We start from the raw sequence: 25023 nt of genomic DNA on the forward strand, positions 1-25023 counted from the left end.
ATGTCCTGGGTGATGGGGGTCCGTAACGATGGATGCTGCCTCCTGAGGCATCGCCCTTGAAGATGTCCTGGATGCTGGTGTGGCCAGTGCCCGTGATAGAGTTGACTGAGCTCATAACTCTCTGCAGCTTCTTTCAATCCTGTTCTGTGCCTTCCCTCCATGCCAGTTAGAATGCCTTCCATGATACATCTGTAGAAATCTGCAAGTGCCTTTGGTGAGATATGCCTTTTACGCCTTACAAGGCGTGAAATGAAAGACTGTGTGGCGCGCCACTCCTCACACAGACGGGAGGTGGTTGTTGACTCACAAAGAGTTCATCCGCCCTATGACAGGTTTTGTGTTTAGTCCTACTGGGTGCCTACACACCCTCTTCCCTGGTTAATTGCTATGGAGGGAGTGCAGCATAGGTTCACTGGGTTAATTCCAGGAATGGCGGGAATGTCATATATTGAAAGATTGGAGCGACTGGGCTTGTATACACTGGAATTTAGAAGGATGAGAGGGGATCTGATTGAAACATATAAGATTATTAAGGGATTGGACACGCTAGAGGCAAGAAACATGTTCCTGATGTTGGGGGAGTCCAGAACCAGAGGCCACAGTTTAAGAATAAGGGGTAGACCATTTAGAACGGAGTCGAGGAAAAACTTTTTCACACGGGGGGTTGTGGATCTGTGGAATGCTCTGCCTCAGAAGGTAGTGGAGGCCAATTCTCTTGATTCTTTCAAGAAAGAGTTAGTTAGAACTCTTAAAGATAGCGGAGTCAAGGGATATGGGGAGAAGGCAGGAACAGGGTACTGATTGTGGATGATCAGCCATGATCACAGTGAATGGTGGTGCTGGCTCGAAGGGCCGAATGGCCTACTCCTGCACCTAATGTCTATTAAACGAAGTACCAGGGAGTGTGCCAGTTGAGTTGCCCACAAGCCGACCTAAGATAGGCAGTACTGAGCTACGTGATACCAGTAGCAAGGCAAGGCCCTGACCTGACTTGAAACCTAGGTTGCCCGACACTGGCCCCCTAGGCCTGAGTCGACATAGTAATAGTAGTAGTAGGTAGCCACAGTCATGCCTTCATTGTAGCTGCATTAATATGTTGGGCCCAGGATAGATCGTCAGGGATGTTGACACCCAGGACGTTGAAAATGCTCACCCTTGCCACTACTGATCCCTCAATGAAGACTAGTGTTCCCTTGTCTTACCTTTTCTGAAATCCACAATCGATTCCTTAGTCTTACTGACTTTGAGTGCAAAGTGGTTGCCATGACACCACCCAACCAGCTGATCTATCTCGCTCCTGTACGCCTTCTCGTCACCACCTGAAATTCGATCAACAATATTTGTGTCACCAGCAAATTTATAGATGGTATTTGAGCTGTGCCTAGCCACACAGTCACAGCTGTAGAGCAGGGCTTCTCATCTAGGGTTAAATGGAACCCTAGGGCTCTGTGAGAGGTCGCTAGGGGATCCACGAGAGATTGTGATTCAAAAGTAAACACCGTTTTTTGAACTTTGCACAATGCACAATGCTAGCACTCACAGTGGCGGCCCGTGACTGAACAGCCCCGTTAGCAATCTGTTAGCGGTCTCTCAGCCCAGTGTGGCAGTGTGCAGTAGGACTGTGTTTATTTGCTTGGGTCCATTCTCTGTTTTTGATATGAGATAGGGGAGGCTGTTGATAACTGGTGAGTGCTGTATTGCACGGAGAGGAGGGCGGTAGGCTGATAAACGGTGAGTGTTGTATTGCACGGAGGGAATAATGTGAGACTGATAATTGGTGAGTGCTGTACGGAGGGGGGAGGATGGTAGGCTGATAATCAGTGAGTGTTGCATTGCACAGAGGGGTGGATGGCAGGCTGGTAATTGGTGAGTGCTGTATTGCATGGAAGGGAGAACGGTAGGCTGATAAACGGTGAGCGTTGTATTGCACAAAGGGGTGGTGGTAGGCCGGTAATTGGTGAGTGCTGTATTGCATGGAATGGAGGCAGTAGGCTGATAATTAGTGGGTGAGCACGGTAGGCTGATGGTGAGCACTGTATTTTTCTTCTTCGGCTGTCCATCAATTTCGATATTGACTGACGCCTTGCACAGTAATAAGACAGACGGTGTCGTGCCCCCACCATACAGTCTCTCTGGGCTTCCAAATCTGATGCTAAGTGGTACACAGGAGTGTAACAGACTTAACAGGTAAGGAAGCTGCCCCGCAGTGACAACTATCCGTTGACCAGCACTCTGGTTCCTCCGCATGGCACTAAGGTGGCTGTACCACTGACCCTTTTGGATTCATCTGCCACAGACACCATCAGACGCCCTGCTGCCGGCGTCCTCATTGGGTGCGGCCTTTGCCTGAAGAGACATAGCCTACAAGGTAGCAAAGGCATGCTTACCTCCTACAAAATCCTACCTTGGCGCCTCACCGTGTCGTAGGAGTGACACTGGCCGAACGTCAACGAAGTACGGTGTACGGTGGTGACTCGTTCTCTGGCAGGTCAAACCTAGCCGTTCCATCGGTATACTACTGGACTAGACCTCGTGGCTAGCTAAGTCAAGGAGGTCAAAGAGGTAAACACTGTATTTCACGGAGGGGAGAACAGTCGGCTGATAATTGTGGTCTTCCAGTTAGGAAGTCAAGGATCCAGTTACGGCGGGAGGTACAGAAGCCTGGGTTTTGGAGCTTTCCGATCAGAACTGTAGGAATGATTGTACTAAACGCTGAGCAGCAGTCAATGAACAGCAGCCTGACATAAGTAATAGTATTGTCCAGGTGATCCAAGGCCCCGTGAAGAGCCAACGAGATTGCACCTCCTGTAGACCTATTGTGGTGATAGGCAGTGGGTATTACTCATTGATCATTCACACCTATACTGAATTATCATTGTTTTGATCATTCAGATTTGAAATAATTATATATTTACAAAGCTTGGAGATTATATTGACTACAACACTGAGAATAACATTAATCCAATCTCCTGCTATCTGGTAGGATGTACAGACACATCTTAGGCATGACAGAAAGACTGAAAAAAAGCTTCTTTCTGAGGGTTGTTTTAGAGATGAATAATGCTACACCTCAGCTTGCCAGTGGCCTTTGAATATCATAGACTATCAAAGTAACTTATTGCATGTAAATAAGGGATGTTTTAAAAATGAGCCGTACCGCGTGCATTGTCTGGAATAGCACCTGAATCTCGTTGTCTTAAGCAATGACAATAAAGGTCTATTCTATTCAAATTGATTATGCTATAATAAGACCATAAAACATAGGAGCAGAATTAGGCCATTTAGCCCATCAAGTTTGCTCTGCCATTCAATCATTGCTGATCTTTTTCCCTCTCAACCTTATTTTCCTGCCTTTTTCCCATAACCTAAATGTTGACACCTTTGGTAATTAAGTGCCTATCAAATTCTGCTTTAAATAAACACAATGACTTGGGCTCCGTAGTCGTCTGTGACGGTGAATTCCATAGATTCACCACCCTCGAGCTAAAGAAATTCCTCCTCATTTCTGTTCTAAAAGGATGTCCTTCTAATGACCCAATTTACAAATAAAAATGATGATTAAGGTAAGGACTTCACATGTGACTCACTGAAAGTATTTGCGGCTCGTGGAGAGATGTGTGTTAAGTTATTTTGCTCAGAATTCAACATTACATCAAATTTGCTCAGATTCCTCCTGCTTATTAGGGTAGAATATACATACCACACTATTGGACTACAAACATTACTTGAAAATAAGCTTATTAGATTAGAGATTAACATATTTAGAATTTCATCAATCTACCATGGAAGAATCTTTTCTTTACTACTGTGTCAGAATGGAGGAACACTATTAAAGAGGCAGTTTCATGGGCAATGCACCATAATATTCCTAAATTTTATTGTCAATTTGAACTGTCAACTCAATCAGACATCTATATAGTTTCTTTTTTGTCATACTAACTATCAAAGTGTTTAGAGATTTCTTTAGTGAATGGTGGAGCAAAATCTTTGGCAGGTTGCTACAGCAGCCACAATGAAATATAGTCTTTTTCTACAGGGATATTATTTCAAAACAGTTCAGCCTCAGGCTAGATTTTCTGGTGAAGAGCACATACTATTATCATGAAACCAATATCATTACTCTCATTAAAGAAAACAAAATAATAGGTAATAACAATGAGAATCCATATTCACAAGCATGAGTCAAATCAAGCATGGGGGAAGAAAATCACAAAACTATTCTTCCATTAGAAGACTCTAATCAAATCCATCTCATTATCTTTTGACAAGGAAATCTATCTCCACCCCTCCAATTCAGCTAATTACAGTACTTAACATATTTCTGGACTTTCAAGCAATGCCTTCTTATTTTAGCTGCCAGACTGTTTGATCCCTTCTATGTGATCCCAAGATTATCTACCTCATAAATACTGTAGCTCCTTAACAGCAGTGCTTAAGTTTTGGGGGATTGTCCAGTGAGGCCATATGGGTAGACAGGATACAAGAAGGGAAGAGTCATTCTAGTAGCACACATCAAAGTTGCTGGTGAACACAGCAGGCCAGGCAGCATCTCTAGGAAGAGGTACAGTTGACGATTCGGGCTGAGACCCTTCGTCAGGACTAACTGAAGGAAGAGCTAGTAAGAGATTTGGCAGTGGGAGGGGGAGGGGGAGATCCGAAATGATAGGAGAAGACAGGAGGGGGAGGGATGGAGCCAAGAGCTGGACAGTTGATTGGCCAAAGGGATATGAGAGGATCATGGGACAGGAGGCCCGGGGAGGAGGAAAGTGGGGAGGGTGGAGGGAAAACCCAGAGGATGGGCAAGGAGTATAGTCAGAGGGACAGAGGGGGAAAAAGGAGAGAGAGAGAGAAAGAATGTGTGTATATAAATAAATAACAGATGGGGTACAAGGGGGAGGTGGAGCATTAGCAGAAGTTAGAGAAGTCAATGTTCATGCCATCAGGTTGGAGGCTACCCAGACGGAATATAAGGTGTTGTTCCTCCAACCTGAGTGTGGCTTCATCTTTACAGTAGAGGAGGCCGTGGATAGACATGTCAGAATGGGAATGGGATGTGGAATTAAAATGTGTAGCCATTGACATTGACTTCTCTAACTTCCGCTAATGCCCCACCTCCCCCTCGTACCCCATCCGTTATTTATTTATATCCACGCATTCTTTCTCTCACTCTCCTTTTTCTCCCTCTGACTATACCCCTTGCCCATCCTCTGGGTTTTTTTTTTCTCCCCCCTCCCCCCTTTCTTTCTCCCTGGGCCTCCTGTCCCATGCTTCTCTCACATCCCTTTTGCTAATCACCTGTCCAGCTCTTGGCTCCATCCCTCTCCCTCCTGTCTTCTCCTATCATTTCGGATCTCCCCCTCCCTCTACCACTTTCAAATCTCTTACTAGCTCTTCCTTCAGTTAGTCCTGACGAAGGGTCTCGGCCTGAAACGTCAACTGTACCCCTTCCTAGAGATGCTGCCTGGCCTGCTGCGTTCACCATCAACTTTGATGTGTGTTGCTTGAAATTCCAGCATCTGCAGAATTCCTCGTGTTTAAGTCATTCTAGTAGGGCTGTATTTTAGATTCCACCCCCCTCCGCTCCCCATAGTCAACAGAAACTTGAGGAGCAGGTCCAGAGAGTTCATATTTATAAGAATAATATTGCTGTATAAGTGTGAGTCTTTAATTAGTGCAAGATTATTGACTGGGCCATCTAGGGTGATAACGGCCTGTACAGGGTGAAAATTGTGAACTGTACACAGAAAATGTTTCTTGAGTCAGTATATAGAGGGCTCAACCCAGGAAGGTTTTAGAAAATGCGGCAAGGCAAATAACTGAAGTGGCAGTTAGAGAGACCCTCTGCTCTAGTGAACATAATTCTATTAGTTTTAAGGCAGTGATGGAAGAGGATAAGCCTGGTTTGCAGGCTAGGGTCCTAATCTGGAGCAGGAATTAGGCAGGATCTAATAGAGGTTGACTAGGTGAACATGTTTGAAGTGAAAGGAATGAATGGCAAACAGGAGGCTTTTAAGACTGCGATGTCCATGAGCTGTTAGGATGAAGGGTAAAGCTGACAAGCTTAGGGGGCCTTGGCTGGTGTGAGATTTTGAGGCCCTGATTAAGAGAAAGAAGGATGCAAATATTGAATTTAAGAAGTCGGGAACAAGAACATTTTTTTTGACTAAAAAAAATTAAGAACACTCTTAAGAGGGGAATTAGGAGGGCAAAGAGATGATATGAGATGGATCTGGCAGGTAAGGATAAGAAAAATCCCAAGAAGTTCTGTTGCTATATTGAAAATAAAAGGGTGAGAGTCTAGGGCAAGAGTAGGTCCTCTTAGAGATCAGTAGTGTCATCTATATAATGAGCCACAGGAGTTGGGTAAGATTTTTAATGAAGAAAAAGATCGAGAGATAAGGGAAGAAAGTGGAGATGTTTTGGAGAACACTCATATTAGCAGGGAGGGGGTAATTGAAACCTTACAATGCTTTAAAGTGGATAATCTCCTGGGTCTTGAGTGCACTCTAGGACCTGTAGGAGGCTTTTGTATGGATAGCTGCTTCATCACTAGCCAGTGGTGAAGCACTGGAAGACTGAAAGGTGATTAATGTTGCTCAGTTGTCCAAGAAGGCTAGCAAGAACAAACCAGGCAGCTAAGGGCCGTCAGCCTGACAAAAGATGTGGGGAAGTTAATGAAGGGAGTTCTGAAGCATAGGGTCTATCAGCTTTTGGATAGGCAGAGTCTGATTAGGAGTCAGCATGGAAGTTCTAAGTCATTTCCTTGGCGAACATCCTAAAATTTTTTGAAGAGCTAACGAGAAATTTAGACGAGGGTAGGGCACTGGATGTTTCAATTGCAATAGGTTTCAATAGGTTCATTTAACGTCAGAAATGTATACAATATACATCCTGAAATTTTTTTTCTTCGCAACCATCCACGAAAACGGAGGAGTGCCCCAAAGACATAGTTAAATGTTAGAACCCCAATGCCCTCTCCAGCTCCCCCTACCACGCGTAAGTAGCAGCAAAGTGACGAGCCCCCCACCAGCAAAAAAGCATCTGCACCATCCACCAAGCACTCGAGCGTGCAGCAAAGCATCAATAAAGACAGAGACTTGCAGTACACCAAAGACCACTTGTTCACACGGGATTCGACATACCACAGGCTCTCTCTCTCCCTAATAAGGGAAAAAGAACTGTCTTTGTTTCACAGCAGGAGGGGAGGATGTTGTCTAATTAGCATTCAACAAGGTTCCACATGGCAATATACTGAGGCTATGTCCATACTACGCTGGATAATTTTGAAAACGAAGCTTTTCCTCTTCGTTTTGACCCTCCGTCCACATTGAAACGACGTTTTCATTCCCCGAAAATGGAGCTTTTCTAAAACATTCTCCAAAGTGTGTAAATTTGAAAATGATTGTTGCGCATTGTAGTGTGGATGGGGTAAACGGAGATATTTTAAAACGCTGTCATGACAACACCACAACAATAATGCTTTTTCTGCTTCTGCTTGGTACTGCGCAAGCACTGCTGTACGGCTGTTATAACGCGCAGTCGGTGTGAATGGCGTGAGAGTGAAATTGTAAAGTGAGCTTTTTTGACTATTTAAAAACACTGTCATGACGTGCCGGAACAGATGCTGGCAGCGCGGAATTTCATTGTTTTCTTGAACGCAACCCCCCACACAACCTAACAATTTCAGAACAGACGGCAACAAGACTGAAGCTAGAAGAGTTAGAAATGTACTCACCAAATACTTTGACCCATAGCTTACTGAATAAATAAGTATACTCACTTTGCCCTGTTTTCTGTCCTTGCTTGTATGAAGGTGGTTTACCTATTTATGCAAGTACTTCTCTGACAATAGATGTGTAACAGCCTAGTATAACGTTGTACGGAAATACAAGATAACACTGATGCAGACATGTTTGATACATTTAACAAGGTGCTTTATTCATGCAACAGAGTTAGTCAGTTTTTCAATGTTCGTCGTCAGCTGAGTCATACTGTCCGTGAACTCCCTGTCGGCTGCCTCCATACGCTCCAATATTTGTTGTTTTTTAGTTTTAAGTCCTCCTGCGTGAGAGCCAACAGCAATTCCTTTAAAGTTTTTCTAGTCTGTAACTGGACAAATGCACACCAAGTATACTGTTTCCTCTTCGCTTGTTTTCTGTGTGTCTTGCACATACCCAGTAGGAGGAAATTTGCCCAAATATCCATTCTAATGTGGATGGAGATATTTTGAAAAACGCTTGGTGTGGATGCCTGTCGTTTTTACTCGAAACCGGCGTTTTCAAAATTATCCGGTCGTGTGGACGTAGCCTCAGTAAGGCTAGGTTCCATAGGATCCAGGGAGAGCTAGTTAAATGGATTCCAAAGGCTCAAAATTAGGAAATAGAGGGTGGTGATTGAAAGCTACTTAGCAGAATGGAGGCCAGTGATTAGTGGTGTGCCTCTGTGGTCGGTGTTGGGCCCCTTGTTATTTGTTAGTTATATAAATGATTTAGATGCAAGTGCAATGGGATGATCATTAGGTTTGTGGATAGCGTGAAATTAAGAGGTGTTGTTGATAGTGAAGAAGATTATTACAGACTCCATGGGATCTTGATCAATTAGTAAAGTGGCAAAAGGACTTCAATACAAACAAGCGTGTGGTGATGCATTTTGGTAAGTCAGACCTGTACTATAAATGATAAACCAGAACACAGAGAATTAACAGTACAAGTACATAGTTCATTGAAACGGTGTCATAGATAGATGGGGTGTTGAAAAAGGGACAGCATGCTGGCCTTCATCAGTCAGGGCACTGAGTACAAGAAGTGGAACATTATATTGAGATTATATAAATTGTTGGTAGAGTATCGTACACCGTTTTGTTCACCCTGTTTTGGAAAGGTATGGCTAAACTGTAAAGAGTTTAAAATGACAGATGATTGGCTGACTGGCAGAAGGCAAAGAGAGGGAATAATTGGAGCCTTTACTGATTGGCTGCCAGTGACTAGTGGTGTTCTTCAGGGGTCAGTGTTGGTTCTGCTAATTAATGATCTGGACGATGGAATTGATGGTCTTGTGTTCAAGCTTGGGGATGATGCAAAGATAAGTGAAGGGTGGTAGTGTTATGGAGGTGGAGGTAGTATTGAGGAAGCAGGGAGTCTGCAGAAGAAGCGTTTGAAATACAATGTAGGGAAATGTACATGGTGAACCTGTGAAACCCATTGGCACAGATAGCCGTGGAGTCCAAGTCATTGGAAATATTTAAAGCAGAGTTTGATATGTACTTAATTAGTAGGGCATCAAAAGTTACAAGGAGAAGGCAGGAGAATGGGGTTGAAAGGGAAAAATCAGGCATGATCAGACTCGATGGGTTAAATATTATTAATATCTCTATGCAGTGCAGAAAATATTTACAAAGCTATGCCAGGAGTAAAGGGCAATGAGTTATAGGCAGAGGCTGACAAGGTGAGATCTTTATTCAGTAAATGAGGGGTGATGTTATAGACGTGTTTAAATTTTGAGAGGCATTGATGAGGTGGATAATCGCAGTCCTTTTTCCAGGTTAGAGGAAGTGGTTGATGTAGCAACAAGACTTTCATTGAAGAAGCACTTGAATAAACACATGGAGGAGTGGGACATGGAAAGATATGAGATGAACACAGGAAACTGGGACCAGCTGGGTAGACACCATGGTCAGCAGGCATTCATTGGGCCAAAGGGCCTGTATCCGTGCTGTATAGCTCTATGGCTCTATGACTCAATATGGAAGCCATTGCACAGGTCTTCCACCTTTGTGATGTTCCATTGGTTGTTGGAAGTGTGGGGTGCCTGTACCCAAAACTCACGCTTTGCCTAAGGGGCAACCCAACCCCAAAGTCTTTCCATTACTTTAGGTGGCACTTTCAAGTTTTTTTTAACTGGCGATTTTAGCACCATCTCATGCCTTGTACCAGATCATCTGGGATATTGTGTTTTACATATTGCACACGAGAATATCACTGCCCCACAAGCTCACTGGCCTCTTCAAAGCATAGTTCCATCGCGTTCCTACACATGAATCACTGTTAGACCATTGCGTCAGCTGAGGTAATGAAGCAAGGTGCGTTAGCATTTAAAGTTGATGAATTTCCTGTGGCTGCTCCTGCATTTTTGTGTATATTCATAGCCCAAAATGAGGTCCGATACCTCCTAAATGCATATCACCAGCGACTTCCCAAGGCCATGGGTGTAAGTGTTAGATTTTCTTGATGAATACTTCATTTACAAGCTTTGTAGAAACAAAAAGTACATAATAAGCATTTATTCAAACCATATTTCCATAATCACTTGCGCTGATGAATTTTGTCCTAAAACAAAAAAAAACTTTGTTTATTCTGCACTATTCTCTGAAAGACCAGTTAAAAAGCTCCAATGCATCACAGAAATGTGCTTTAAATTCCAACCAAAGCTGGCAGTTTTTCAATAATATTTATTAGCCAACAGACTGGTAAATTTTATAGCAGTCAGTAAATCACTGATCAGCAGACTTAGTCAAAATGATGTGATGAATGAAGCAATGCTGATGAATGTTTTTAGACATTTGGGCTGAATTGGTGCAGTAATGATGCACTAAGTAGTATATATACTCTCTTTCATTTAAGATACATTTTTGAATACAATAAAAACCTTCATTTATCTGCAGACTCTACATCAAAAAAGGCAATGCCTGCAATTCAATTAAATAGCTGACCCCAGTCTGAGGCCTCTGCATTTAATCAGTGAAGAAGACATTTATTATTGTTTTATTATACATAGCTGACAAATCAGAGCTATCTCTTAAAAGAGCTGTCCATTTCTGCCAGTTAACAAATGAAGGTGAGAAGAGGGGAGAGATCATTCATTTTAAATACGTAATGCATTTTAGCAAGTGAAAGTGTTGCTTTTCAGTGCAAACAAAGCGAAGCCAGTTTATAATCAGTGAATCACAGCGCTACTGGTAAAATGTGTGGAAGCAAGACAAAGCAATATGTGATATTGATAAATACTGAATATCAGGATACATTTGGGGAGGAAGATTAAAGAGGGATAAAGCAAACAAATGTATTCTATCATAAAGAGGTTGAGAATGAAAGACCCAGAAGGGATTCATACTCACATATCTTTAAAGGTGGTAATACAAGTTTTAAAAACAACATACAAAACTGTGGAATCCTTGACTTCATGAAATGAGGCACAAAGGAATAAAGCATGCAGGTTATGATTAAAGACAGACAGCTGTAATCTAATTCTGGATAACTGGCGAATGTATCAAAGTCATGGAAAGGGTGCAGGGGACATTGCCAGAGTAGTACCAAGGGTCACTGATGTCCCTTGTGTTGAGACACTGGAGAAGCTCTCCCCGCAGCATACATGGCTGAAGAGAGAAATTAAGGAAAGTTCTTCAAATTTTGAAAAATATGGATATACAGTAGAGAGAATCATGCATAAGAAAATCAAAGTCCTCATTAGTTTACTGAATCTCTGTTGATTGCAGTGGCAAAGTCCATGACAGCTGTCAGAAAATTTCTGGTTTCTGGTTGAACTGTGTATGAACTGATTCCAGAGATTTCTCTCTGATTTCAGTATAACTTCAAGTTCAAGTTTATTGTCATTCATTCATATATGTGTATACTGCCAAACGAAACCACATTTCTTCAATCCAAGGTACATAAAGCTCACACACAACACATAAAGTAATGCAACCGCAAATAAATAAATAAATAAATATTCAGAAGATTGAAGTTTAGCATAAGCCATTTTTACCACCCAAGTTAAAAAATAAACAATATTCGCTACCTGGTGCTTTATATGTGATGAGACCTGGGTGGTGACAGGGAGGGCAGTCACACAGCTTGGGGAAGAAACTGTTTCCCATCCTAACAATCCTTGTCCTAATGCTACCTCTTGCCTCAAGGAGAATGTGGGATGGATGGGAAGGATCCTTGACAATGCCAAGGGCCTGCAAATGCAATGCTTCTGATAAATATCTTGGATCAGTGGAACAGAGACCTCAATTATCCTCTCATCAGTCTTCACAATCCTTTGTAGGGTCTTGCGGTCAGATTCCTTCCAATTTCCATACTAGATAGTGATCCAGTTGGTCAGGACACTCTCAATAGTGCTTCTGTAAACGTTCATTGGAGTGTTGGGGAAGAGCCTCACTGGCTTCTATCTCCTCAGGAAGTCTAGAAGTTGCTATGTTTTCTTTACTAAAGAGGAAGTGTTGAGGGAACAGATGAGGTCGTCCGTTATGTGCAGAATCAGAATTGGGTCTAATGTGAATGGCACATGTTGTGAAATTAGTCATTTTGCAGCAGCTAGTACATTGCAATACACAATAATAAAAAATATAGTTACAGTCAGAAATTTATATTTAAAATTAAATTAAGTTAATAGTACAAAAAGAAAGCAAATGTAAGAAAAAAATAGTGAGGTGGTATACAGGAGTACATTGTACATTCAGAAATCTGATGGTGGAGGCAAAGAAGCAGTTCCCAAATGTTGAGTGTGTGTTTTCAGGCAACTGTACCATCTCCTGATGGTGGCAATGAGAAGAGGGCATGTCCTTTTGAGGCATCGCCTGCTGAAGATGTGCTCGATGCTGAGGAGGCTAGTGCTTATGATGGAGCTGGTGGAGTTAAAACTTTCTGCAGCTTTTTCCAATCCCACGCAGTGGCCCCTCCACATCATGATGGTGATACAACCAGTTAGAATGCTTTCCATAGTACAACTGCAGAAATTTTCACGAGTCTTTGGTGACATAAAGGGATAGAGTTTAACAGTCGCGATGTAATGATGCAGCTCTGTAAAACTCTGGTTAGGCCACACTTGGAGTACTGTGTCCAGTACTGGTTGTCTCACTATAGGAAGGATGTGGAAACATTGGAAAGGGTACAGAGGAGATTTACCAGGATGCTGCCTGGTTTAGAGAGTATGCATTATGATCAGAGATTAAGGGAGCTAGGGCTTTACTCTTTGGAGAGGAAGAGGATGAGGGGAGACATGATAGAGGAGTACAAGATAATAAGAGGAATAGATAGAGTGGATAGCCAGTGCCTCTTCCCCAGGGCACCACTGCTCAATACAAGAGGACATGGCTTTAAGGTAAGGGGTGGGAAGTTCAAGGGGGATATTAGAGGAAGGCTTTTTACTCAGAGAGTGGTTGGTGCATGGAATGCACTGCCTGAGTCAGTGGTGGAGGCAGATACACTAGTGAAGTTTAAGAGACTACTGGACAGGTATATGGAGGAATTTGAGGTGGGAGCTTATATGGGAGGCAGGGTTTGAGGGTCGGCACAACATTGTGGGCCAGAGGTCCTGTACTGTGCTGTACTATTCTATGTTCTATGTTCTATAACAAGACTCTTCAAACTTCTAATGAAATATAGCCACTGTCATGACTTCTTTGTAATTGCCTCAATATATTGGGCCCAGGATAAATCTTCAGAGATGCTGACTCTCTAGAACTTAAAACTTCTCACCCTTTCTACTGCTGATCCCTCAATGAGTGCTGGTGTGTGTTCCCTCAACTTCCCCTTCTTCAAGTCCACAATCAGTTGTCTAACCAAACTTACAGAGTTTTTCAAAGAAGTTACCAGGAATGTTGATGAATGCAAGGCAGTGGATGTTGTCTACACGGACTTTAGCAACCTATTTGTCAAAGTCCTGCATGGGAGGTTGGTCAAGAAGTTTCAGTCGCTTGGCATTCTAGAAGAGACAGTAAATTGGATTAAACAATGGTTAAGTAGGAGAAGCTAGAGTGGTAGTAGTTGGCTGGAGGCCTGTGACTAGTGGAGTGCTGCAGACATTGGTGCTGGGTCCATTGTTGTTGGTCACCTATATCAATGATCTGGATGATATTGGTGTCCCCCGCTTTTCGAACGTTCACTTTACGAAACCTCACTGTTATGAAAGGCCTACATTAGTACCCTGTTTTCGCTTTCAGGAGGTGTTTTCACTGTTATGAAGAAAGGCAGTGCGCGAAAAAATCAGCGCGTGATAAAAGGCAGCGTGCACCCCGAGCCACCGCTCTCCCCCGGATTCGGAACTGCATTGCTTTAACACGTTGCATTGAGCAGCCGTTAGCAAGATGAGTTCTAAGGTGTCGGAAAAGCCTGAAAGAGCTCATAAGGGTGTTACACTTAGCGTAAAACTAGACATAATTAAGCGTTTTGATCGTGGTGAACGAAGCAAGGACAAAGTGAGTTTGGCTTGTGGAAGTTGACGAAGATGATGTTGAAGAGGTTTTGGCATCCCATGACCAAGAACTGATAGATGAAGAGCTGATGCAATTGGAAGAGGAAAGGATAACAATCGAAACCGAATGCAGAAAGTGAAGCAACTGCGGGAGATTTTCACTGCAATGATAAAGTACGACTTTAATTTTGAAAGGGTACGTAGGTTTAGGGGATATTTGCAGGATGGTTTGAGTGCTTACAAACAACTGTATGATAGAAAAATGCACGAGGTTCAGCAGTCAAGTAAGCCTTCCACATCAGCCACAGCAGACAACAAACCTCGACCTTCGACATCGAGGTGGGCAGTCATAGGAGAAGATGAGCTGCCTGCCCTGATCGACGATGAGATGACACCCCCATGTCCCACCACCCCAACACCCAGGCCCCGGACAGATACTGTACCGATTCACGAAGTACGCAGCGGTAGCCGGGAGGCACACAGCACATCTTTAAGAAAAAAACCGAAATAAACATGCTAATTAATTAGGTGCCGCCTAGCACGTAATTATCGGCCCAGATCAGAGGCGATGCAATCAGCAATTGCCTCCGATCTGCGCCGACATTTACGTGCCGGGCAGCCATTGTTGTGGCATCAGCGAACTTGATTTAGTTTGAGATGGATCCAACCGTACCGTCATGAACAGCAGCAAGCCCTCACATTTCCACCAGCAATGCAGACAGAAGATCAATGAACCCTGATGTACTCAGATGCACCAAGTCCAGGCTGGTCAGAAGCAATATACCACCAAGATACGTGCACTTAATATACATAATTAATTTTTTATGTCTTATGTGAATATTGTGCAGCTGATGCCTTCCATTGCACTTGTGCATACATACACTTGAGCATTTGACAATGAACTTAACCTTTGACTTTAAATGCTTCTTAGAAGGGCACTGATTCTTTCATGAACCCTTGATCCTGGAGACTGAGCACTCGCAGCTCCATGCCACCTCATAAATTATGAAACCCTGTTACGCAGGCTGTGAGTTACTGCGCTGGAAAGCTAGCACTCCTGCAGCAATGAACAGTGATCCCATCGCCATCCAACTTGGTGTGGAGTGAACCACCAACGCGATGTGTAGATGCCTAGCTCGAGGGCTGGTGTTGAACGGGGCCAGAAGGTGCGATGTGATTGCTCCAGCTGCAGCTCAGGGCTTAACCCTGATTGGCATGGTGAGTGTGGGCAACTGCAGAACATGTGTTGACAGGGCCCAGGTCCCAAAGTCTCATCTGGTGAATGTGATGGAAGCTGCTCTTTCATACTGACTGCACCTCTTGCCCTGTTTACCATGTCCCTCGTAGACAGCCTCTAAAAGTTGCCTAGGCGGCTCACTCCACACTGAGTCCACTCCAAAAATGTAATTGTTGCAGGACCACCAATGGAGAACAAAAAACCTCAGCCAGCTTCCCATCGTAGTAGTGCAATGCATCAGAGAGGGTACAGCTTCACGCCAGGATCCTGGCATAACAGTCCTTTGTGCAAAGTGATGTTATGTAGGCAATGCTATAATTTCTTTATGCACCGATTCTATCTGCACTCATTCCTGGGAATCCATCCAGAGAACTATGAAAGATTCCAGTGTACTGTAATCTTTGATATCTCCACATGAATTTTCACCCTATTCATAGCTGGTCTATGACCGGTGGAACTGCTAGTTAACCTGAACTTTATCTTCAACAACCCTCGCTCTGGGGCAGTAACATCATTATCTATACCTTGCTAACTAGAAATTAGCAGGAGGTGCCAGTCCCTGATGGAGCATCTCAACTCAAAACGTCAACTCTCCATTCCTTTCCGTAGCTGTTGCCTGAGCTGCTGAGTTCTTCCAGCACTTTTTGCGTGTGGTTCCAATCCTGGTGATTTAATATTTGCTGCAAGAAAAAATGATCTCTGTTCAATCAAGTCCTGCATATTCCATATTTTTTTTGTGTCCAGGGAAACCTGTACCCATTCTTAATAAAAATAGTAGCTGCCTATCAAGAGATGATCTTACACAAGGGCATGCTTCCCCTTTTATCCTATTCCTTTTTTAAAAACCTCTCTGTTTCAAATAAAAGCCTGCTTAATGTTGTGAAGTAAGCTATCAGAAAATTTGTCCAATCCCGGATATTCTTGCAGATATCTTTTTACAGTTGTCAGAGATTTTGTTTTCTGTTTGTGATTTTTTTTTGAAGAAGAAGAATGAATGGAATGAAAGCAGTAAGGCTACATAGATGAAATGAAGATATGTTTATTCTGTTCTCAAACACAGGGCTTTGGCCTTTGGCCACAGACATCCCTCTACTAATCCAAAGTATTTTGGGATAATATACTTTCCAGGTCTTCTGTTGTGAGATGAAAATTAAAATGTAATTTGATAAAGGCTGACACTAATCACTTTTTAGGAAGATGATGAAAGCTCAGGCAGATTAAGGAATAGTTCAATTCATATAAGGCCTTTTTTTTTACCCAGTGTTATCAACATCTTGTTTTCTTTAATGCCTGACATCAGCTGCTGATTATTGGAAGTGGGTACTGCTGCAAAGCTAGTAGCAGATGGAACTATTGATAAAGCAGTGAGTATTGAGAACAAATGGTTCACGAGGCTCCTAGACGAGCAATACATCTTTCATATTTTCACACAAGTCTTCAGCTTTAATAAATCCATGTCAAAAGAGAGATTTATAAATAAAATTGTGATTATGGGAAGCAATAAATCATTTTATTTGGAACAAAAGCTAATACCTATTGATTGGAATTTTAATGATCCATCGTATCCCACCGACTGCCAATGTAGCCTTTCTTTGCCTTTGCTATTAAAATTAAAGGCATAATGGCCTAGGCTCCTCTAGCTAACGCTTGCAATTCTGATTGGAACTGCATCATTTAGCCTTTTAAGTAACAGAACACGCAGGACCTTCATATCTGCTTCGTCAAATGTGGATGTTCCGACTTCACTGACAGATTTGTAATGCTAAACATCTTGGTCTGCTTCAGTGGGGCCTACACAATTTACACTGGGAAGCTGCATCCTATATCCTGATCTAACTAGATCTAGCACAGCATCTCAGACCTATAGATTTCAATGTGGGCTGAAAATCTGTAGGGAAAGAAGGAAAAAAAAATCAGTGCATTTTTGTCTAAAATCCTTCGATTTTTAATTTAGAGTTTTTAGCCAAATTTAGACTTTTTGTACCATTTAATGGCCATCACCATGCAGTAGTGTCCATGTTGGAATTCATGTGTCCTGAATTCCATGTCATTTTTTTATTTGGACTGTCTGACAGTGTTACTTATGTTCATTGGTTGATTCGGGAATAGCATATTCAGTAACAAAGATCCCCATCTACATCCGGGATTAGACATCTGTAAATATTATGATGAGAGCTAGTTGCCTTCTGTACTATAATGATACAGTATATTTTCCACTTACAGCAGGATACTTCTTTAGATTGTAATGCTACTTTTAGCATAGTAACTTCCAGATCACAATAAATTATACCCAGCAATAATACATTAGTACAAACTGACTAAGTGCTAATTAAATCACTAATTAATGGGTGCACAAACTAAAATAAGGCAAGGTACCATTTCTACCATTTTATGTGCAGTTAATTTGTGTGCTATAAATCACTTTTAATGTAAGATTTAATACCTCATATGCTATTAGCCTAATGACTACTCATAAACCTGCCATTTATATTCTGGAAAGGATGGAACTGCTAAGATTTATAAAACCATTGGGATACATTAACATTTATTGTGATTCTGGGGCATTTCTTGCATTTAAAAACAAATCATCATTCTTCTAACCTGCTTATGGGGTGTAAAGGATCTATGCAACTATCAATTGGATAGCTGCAAGTTTAGTAAACTGTTAGCATTATCAAAAATGAATTTAAGATCTCCAAATGCAAATGAACACATTCCAGGTACTCCAGAATATGTTATACAGAACTTAAAGTAAACTGAAAATAGATAATTTAGTTGTTTTAATTCCCGTAAGGAAACACCTAAATGCAAGCATAATGAAAATTGCTTAATTTAACAACTCCCTACAGGATAAAAGATAATTTGTGTAAATTGGAAAATTAAATGAAAATAGAACCATAATTGTCTTTTTTTTTGAGCTACATTGTAAAATCCTAAAAACTCAATGATGTAAAACAAGAGAGAGCAATTACCTCAAAGGGAGTGAGAGTGTAAAGGCTATTAATTGTAGTTACATGGATGTAAAGGTCATTTTAAGAGAGGTGCACCAAATGATATAACTTCTGATACATTGTTGATCCAGCCACTGCCATTTAGTTGAGACTTTGCTGGTTTAAAAACACAAATACTGTACCAAAGTACCTTCAGACAATACATTGATGAGAAGTCTGACCATACTCAAAACTGATGCCTGGTGACTTACTTAAGAGGGTTTTGAGAAGAGTTGCCTGCTGACAGAACTACAATAGTATTTTAGGTTCATGAAATTAACAGTTTAAAGATGAAACTTTCCTGCTGTTGTATCCCTAAAGCCCCTTAAATCAAAATAAAAATACTCTCATTCTTCTTCACAAGATTTTTGAAACACTCTGTAGTTGAGGTGTGAAACTAATATTCTTTCTTTTATTTTGGATGTTGGTTGCTTAAAAAGTCATGGAAGGCGCTCCCCATATCCTCTGTGTCACCTTTTCCCTCCTCATTTTGCTGTTGCCTCATTTACTTCCAACAAGCCTTTGCCAGAAATGTCGGCCATGGTTTGGCAAGCAGCTGATAAATCTTTGTTACTAATTATTAAATCGAGGTTGTGCGGCTGAATTTTTTTTTACACAGATTTAAAAATGGGTAATGCTTCTGAAATGCTGAGGAACATTAGACATAAGTCCCCAACTGAATATTAGAGATAAAATAACATCACATTGTCACGTTTCAGAAGTTTATTATCACTGTCATGAACAAGAAATTTGTTGTTTTGTAGCAGTAAAATACAATAAACAAATTAAAATATTAAAAAGAAGCCCCTGAGAGAATGCATGGTGTTGTGTTCTTCTCATCAGTTCATAAAGCTTCAGATATTTCATTTTAGCACCAGTCAGACCTCCCTTAAATGATATCTTTACCTTAAACTTCTTCAAAGATTTGATGGATTGACTTCTTATCTCACAAGTTTGCATATCCCCTCATGGCCAGGGGTGGATTGGGGCACATTTAACATCTTACATTAACAAAGCCCAACACAGAACACAGCCTAGTCCAACACCAACACCAGCCACACCTCCAAAGACTCTTGTCTACGTTTCCCACTACCTTGCTAAGAAGCATTGATCTTGTGGATAGTCAGAGGCTTTTTCCCAGGGCTGAAATAGTTGCCACGAGAGGACACAAGGTTTAAGGTGCTGGGGAGCAGGTACAGAGGAGATGTCAGGGGTAGGTTTTTTACTCAGAGAGTGGTGAGTGTGTGGAATAGGCTGCCAGCAACGGTGGTGGAGGTGGATACGATAGGGTCTTTTAAGAGACTTTTGGATAAGTACATGGAGCTTAGAAAAATAGGGGGCTATAGGTAAGCCTAGTAACTTCTAAGGTAGGGACATGTTCGGCACAACTCTGTGGGCCAAAGGGCCTGTATTGTGCTGTAGGTTTTCTATGTTTCTACATCATCTAAATTGAGGAGGAGGAGGAGAAGATGGCTGCACGATGCAGTGCACACGGCCTCTCCGGTGAATGATATCTGTAATCTGTCAAGTAGGGGACTGTGCCCAATTCTGATTTAATGGAGACAGACGTGAGAGTACGGAGGAACATCCGGAGAAACTTCTAAAATTCCCGCTTCGCTGCCGCTACTACTGTGTGGTAACTGGAATTTCCGGGGCAGAAGGCCTAAATCCTCGACTTTGCTTGTTTCAATGGCCGGGGCTAGGTCGAAGGCGCTTGGCAGAGGATGGCGTTCGGGAGGCTGTATCGGAGGGGTTGGTCGGAGGCTCGAAGTTTTCAGATGGACGGACTCAGTGTCAATTGTGGTCGGCTGCTTCCAAGGCATTGGCAGTTGTCGGTGCCTGGAGGTTTACGGCAGGGAGTTTCTCCCTTTTGCCGCCTGCTATCGGGGACTCGGGAGTCGATTGACTCGGGACTTTGAGACGCTTTTTGTACCGTGCCCATAGTCTGCTCTTCATCAAATTATGGTATTGTTTTGCACTGCTGTAACTATATGTTATAATTATGTGGTTCTGTCAGTGTTAGTCTTTGGTTTGTCTGTTTTCTGTGATATCACTCTGGAGGAACATTGTATCATTTCTCAATGCATGTATGCGTTTCTAAATGACAATAAAAGAGGACTGAGTGTTCTCATAATCTAATTAAAATCTAACAATTGATTTTTCCACACAGCGACAGGTTTCAAGGACAGTTTCTACCCTGCTGTTATAAGACACGTGAATGGCCCTCAGCTACAACAGAGATGAACTCCTGATCTCATGCTACTTCATTGTAGCCCTGGCACCTTATAGTCTGCCTGCTCTGCGCTTGTTCTATCATTGTAACTGTTAGACTGTATTCTACATTCTGTAATTGCTTTTCCCTTTGCATTTCCTCAATGTAATGTTTTGAAATGATCTGTATGGATGATGAAACGTTTATCACTGTATTTTGGTACATGTGGCAATCATAAACCATTTGTCAATTTTGAAGTAGTGCTGACAGTTATTGAATCCTCTGAACAAGCCACCTTATAGAGGTGCATTCTACCATAATGATTAAATAATGTTTATGAAATGATGGCAGCAATTGAAGATTAATCCTTCTTCTCCAGTTTCCCTTGTTTTGGAAAATTTGCCACTGAAAACAAAGGTGATGAGGGTGACTTCAGAGAAGGAGAAGTGTAACTAGAAACAGCAAGGGTGAGGTGTGGAGGGGCTGGTTCAGTGGCCAACATGAAAAGCAGCATCTGAGGAGATGAAGACAGAAAGTGCTAAGCTAACGGTATAGGACACAGCCTTCTTTACCCCCTTGGAAAGGTAGCGATTCCAAAGTTTAAGATTTTCTCCTGAAGTGGTAGCTGATTTCTGCAGTCTTCTAAGAGGGGTTCTAGTCTTTGTCGGGTCTACTGATCACAAGTTACAAAAATAATGAAAGCAGAATTTTTGCCCGTGATTCCTTCCATTAATATCCATGATCTTGGAATCAGCTGCACGGAAATGAAAAAGAGATGGGAAAGATGGGCTGAATGGCCTCCTTTGCACCATAAATTTCTCTAATTCCATTGATGATGTTTATACATCTCCACAGTACCTTGTTAATTTAGCAGCTGCAGTGATAGGGAGAATGAATAGAGATTAAAGAAGTTAGTGCCTGGCCTTTCTCCCCCACAGATGCAGACTGCTATCAATTGCATAAACATAGCAATGGCATAATACCCAACCTGACTGTGACTACAGTGACCTATCATTCCTTGTCCTTTTGACCAACTTTTGATAAGTTTGGACGCACCATCTCTCTGTAGTTACTCAGTGTCCCCAGCTTTTTCTATTTTCAATAGAAATTTCAAACGTTTGAGGTCTTTGCTTTTTCCTAACTACACTTTATAGGTAATAAAAGTAAGCTTGTTCTTCCTATTACTTTATCAGTGTGTCTGGTTCTTGTTTACTTCTCAATCCAATGGCACATAAAGTGATGTCTTATTGAACTAAAATCTTTTACTTCCCTCTCTGCCTCCAGGACATTTTTCCTGTTCTCATGTGCCCCATACTGGCCTATAAAAAGAAAGTTGAATTCTTTCAATTAATCAACATCACATCAATTCACACAGAGATGACATGTTAACTCTAGATATAAATTCAGATATTCCTCCTGAAATTGAACCTTCCTACGTTTCTGACAGGTTTCTGCACTCTCACTGGCTCAGGAACCAAATCTGCACTATGAAACATCATCAGAATATTCCTTCTAAGATGATGGATGGTCATACTATTTTGAGCATGTTTTCATGATATGCAGCTAATTAGAGGAGTTAGTTCCCGTTCAGTAAGATGACTGATTTGGGGAATTTATTGACAATAAAGTGCAAAACATCCTCACTAAAAAAAAAATCACATTTACTAATATTCCCCTTTTTGCTAAAAACATCAAAAAATTCATACAATGTAATCTTTCCAACTATGCAATTAATGGATTGCGTTCTGTCAGATGCCTTCACTTACTTTGGTGTAAGTTTCCATGTTCGAACATCGGATAAAACTTTGGCACAGTTTGAAATGAGCAGTATTTCATCATCATCAAATTCACTGGCTATATATAAACCTGTTTCACAATGGAACTTAATATCATCTGATAAACCAACAGCAACTTTATATGAATAAAACTCCTAGGTACTATCTTTGTCATTGCTTATATTAGACATATTATTTATAACAATTATACCAAGGAGGATTTTACAAATGGATTACTAAATAAATTGACACCAAAAGCTCCTATAGTATCCTTGAGCATCCCAATACACTTTATTAATGTACAATAAGAAATTCAGATCCAAATTCAGGAAAACAAGGGGAGACCAAACCTTGGCCAAACAGCTAGATTTAATGAGGGTCTTGAAGGATAGGAGGTAGAGGAAAGGCAATAGTGATTACCAAAGATCCTGGGAATCATAAATGATCATGGAAATTAATGAAGACACTTGGCATTGATTTAACAATTGAGGGAACATATGATAGTTATTAAGCTATAGTTGTGCATTGTACTATTTGTGCTACAGAGACAAATTTAACAGAAAAGCAATTGCATGCATATAACTATAAGGATCTCACTGAATGCAAGGAAAAGTGTTTCACCAATTAATGTCAGAAAAGGGAAAAATCAAGTGCACTTAAAGGCAATTTATCCGAGTGTATGCACCATTAGTAACATGCTATGAGAATTAATGGCATATGCAGAAATAAATAGTTGCAATCTAATAGCCATTACAGACATGTGGTGAGAAAGGAATGGAACTGGATATTTCAGGAAACCTTTTTTGGAAGAGATGGATAAGATTGAATAGTCAGCAGGTAGCCTTGACGTTAAATCATGGGATAGAGGCCGTGGAGAGGAATGATGCTTAGATTAGAATCATTTGAGTGGACCTCAGAGATAGCAAGAAGGTGAAAACATTGATAGAAATTGTATATAGGTCCCTGAACAGTTTAGATAATTCACAGTATAGTATAATTCAGGATATTGGAAGTGTGTAAGTGTATTTAATAGAGGTAATACAATAATCATAGAGAAGCTTCATCAATGTGTGTATATATATATATATCAACCATTTATGGTTTGAACTGGGAAAAGTATTCGCACAGTTCCAGAATACCAACATTCCAGTACCTGAACCAACCGAAAACAGCAACTGAGTAGTACTGGAAGAGTACATGGGAGAAAGAAGCATCACATAACACCAGTGTCCATTGGCTGAAAGCCCTACAAGCAAGCCTCTGCAACCTCTCAGAGGAAGAAGAAGAACCGGTCACCATCACAACAGGAGATGTCCAGCAACAGGCAGCAAATATGAAGAACTGGACATCGCCGGGCCTATTTGGTGAAGAAACTAACAGAATTACAAGCACGGCAGGCAGATCAATGAACCAGCTGCTTGAAGCAGACTCCCACCCTGACTGGCTAATTCAAGGAAGGACAGTACTCATAATGAAGGATCCTCACACAGGAGCAACACCATCAAACTACCAGCCTATAACCTGCCTGTCAGCAACATGGAAGCTCTTATCAGACATCATAACCACCAAGGGAGGTGATATGTGGAAAACATAAAGGGTTTGAGAAGAATGAATCTTATAGGAAGATGGACCATGGAAGAAAGGGACCATGGGGAGTTGATAGGCAGGTGAGGAGAGGAGGCAAAAGAGGGGACAGAGTAAGAAATTGAAGAGGGAAGGGGGAGGAAAATAAATTACCAGAAGTTGGAGAAATCGATATTCATGCCATCAGGTTGGAAGCTACCTAAATGGAATATGAGATGCTGCTCCTCCAACATGAGAGAGGCCTCATCCTTTGTTTATGTTCATGGGTGCTGCTGGACCTGCCTAGTTCCTCCAGCATTTGTGTGTATGGTGACATATATGTATTTTGGTAACAAATTTACTTTGAACTTGGAGAAGCAATAGAAATGGGATGTAGAGGCCTGTCCTATTTCCCCTTATATCCAATGGCCTGTATCATTCTAAGGTTTTGAAGAAATAGATTGTGGGTTGTTATTTTCCAAAATCTGATTCTTCTATGGCTCCCACAGATTAGAAGGCAACAAATATAGCCCCACTATTTAAGAAAAGAGGGAGAGAAAAAAATACGGGGAACTCAAAGCCAATTACCTTGACATTAGTAATAGGGAAATACTGGAAACTATTATAAAGGAATTCATAACAGAGCTCTTGGAAAATAATGCTTATTTTGTCTATACCCCAAAGTGATTTATGAATAAGAAATCATAGTTAATAAATCTGAAGTTATTTTTTATGTTGTAACTGTGAAAATAAAAGACAAATTAGTTTATGTGTGTAATTCAATAAATTCTTGGGATAATATTTAACAGTATTTAATGATATTGGTAGGAGTACTTTAGCACTGACTGAAGATTGTAGATCAGGTAACATAGTGGTTGGCTCAACGTTTTACAGTACCAACAATGTGCGGTTCAGTTCCCGCCGCTGCTTGTAATGAGTGTCTACGTTCTGCCGTGGCTGCATCAGTTCGCTCTGGGTGCTCCAGTTTCCCCTGACAGTCCAAAGCTGTACCAGTTGGTAGGTTAGTTGCTCATTGTAAAATATCCCATGATT

This window comes from Mobula hypostoma, chromosome 16 (assembly GCF_963921235.1).
Source record: "Mobula hypostoma chromosome 16, sMobHyp1.1, whole genome shotgun sequence".
NCBI classification, from domain to species: domain Eukaryota; kingdom Metazoa; phylum Chordata; class Chondrichthyes; order Myliobatiformes; family Myliobatidae; genus Mobula; species Mobula hypostoma.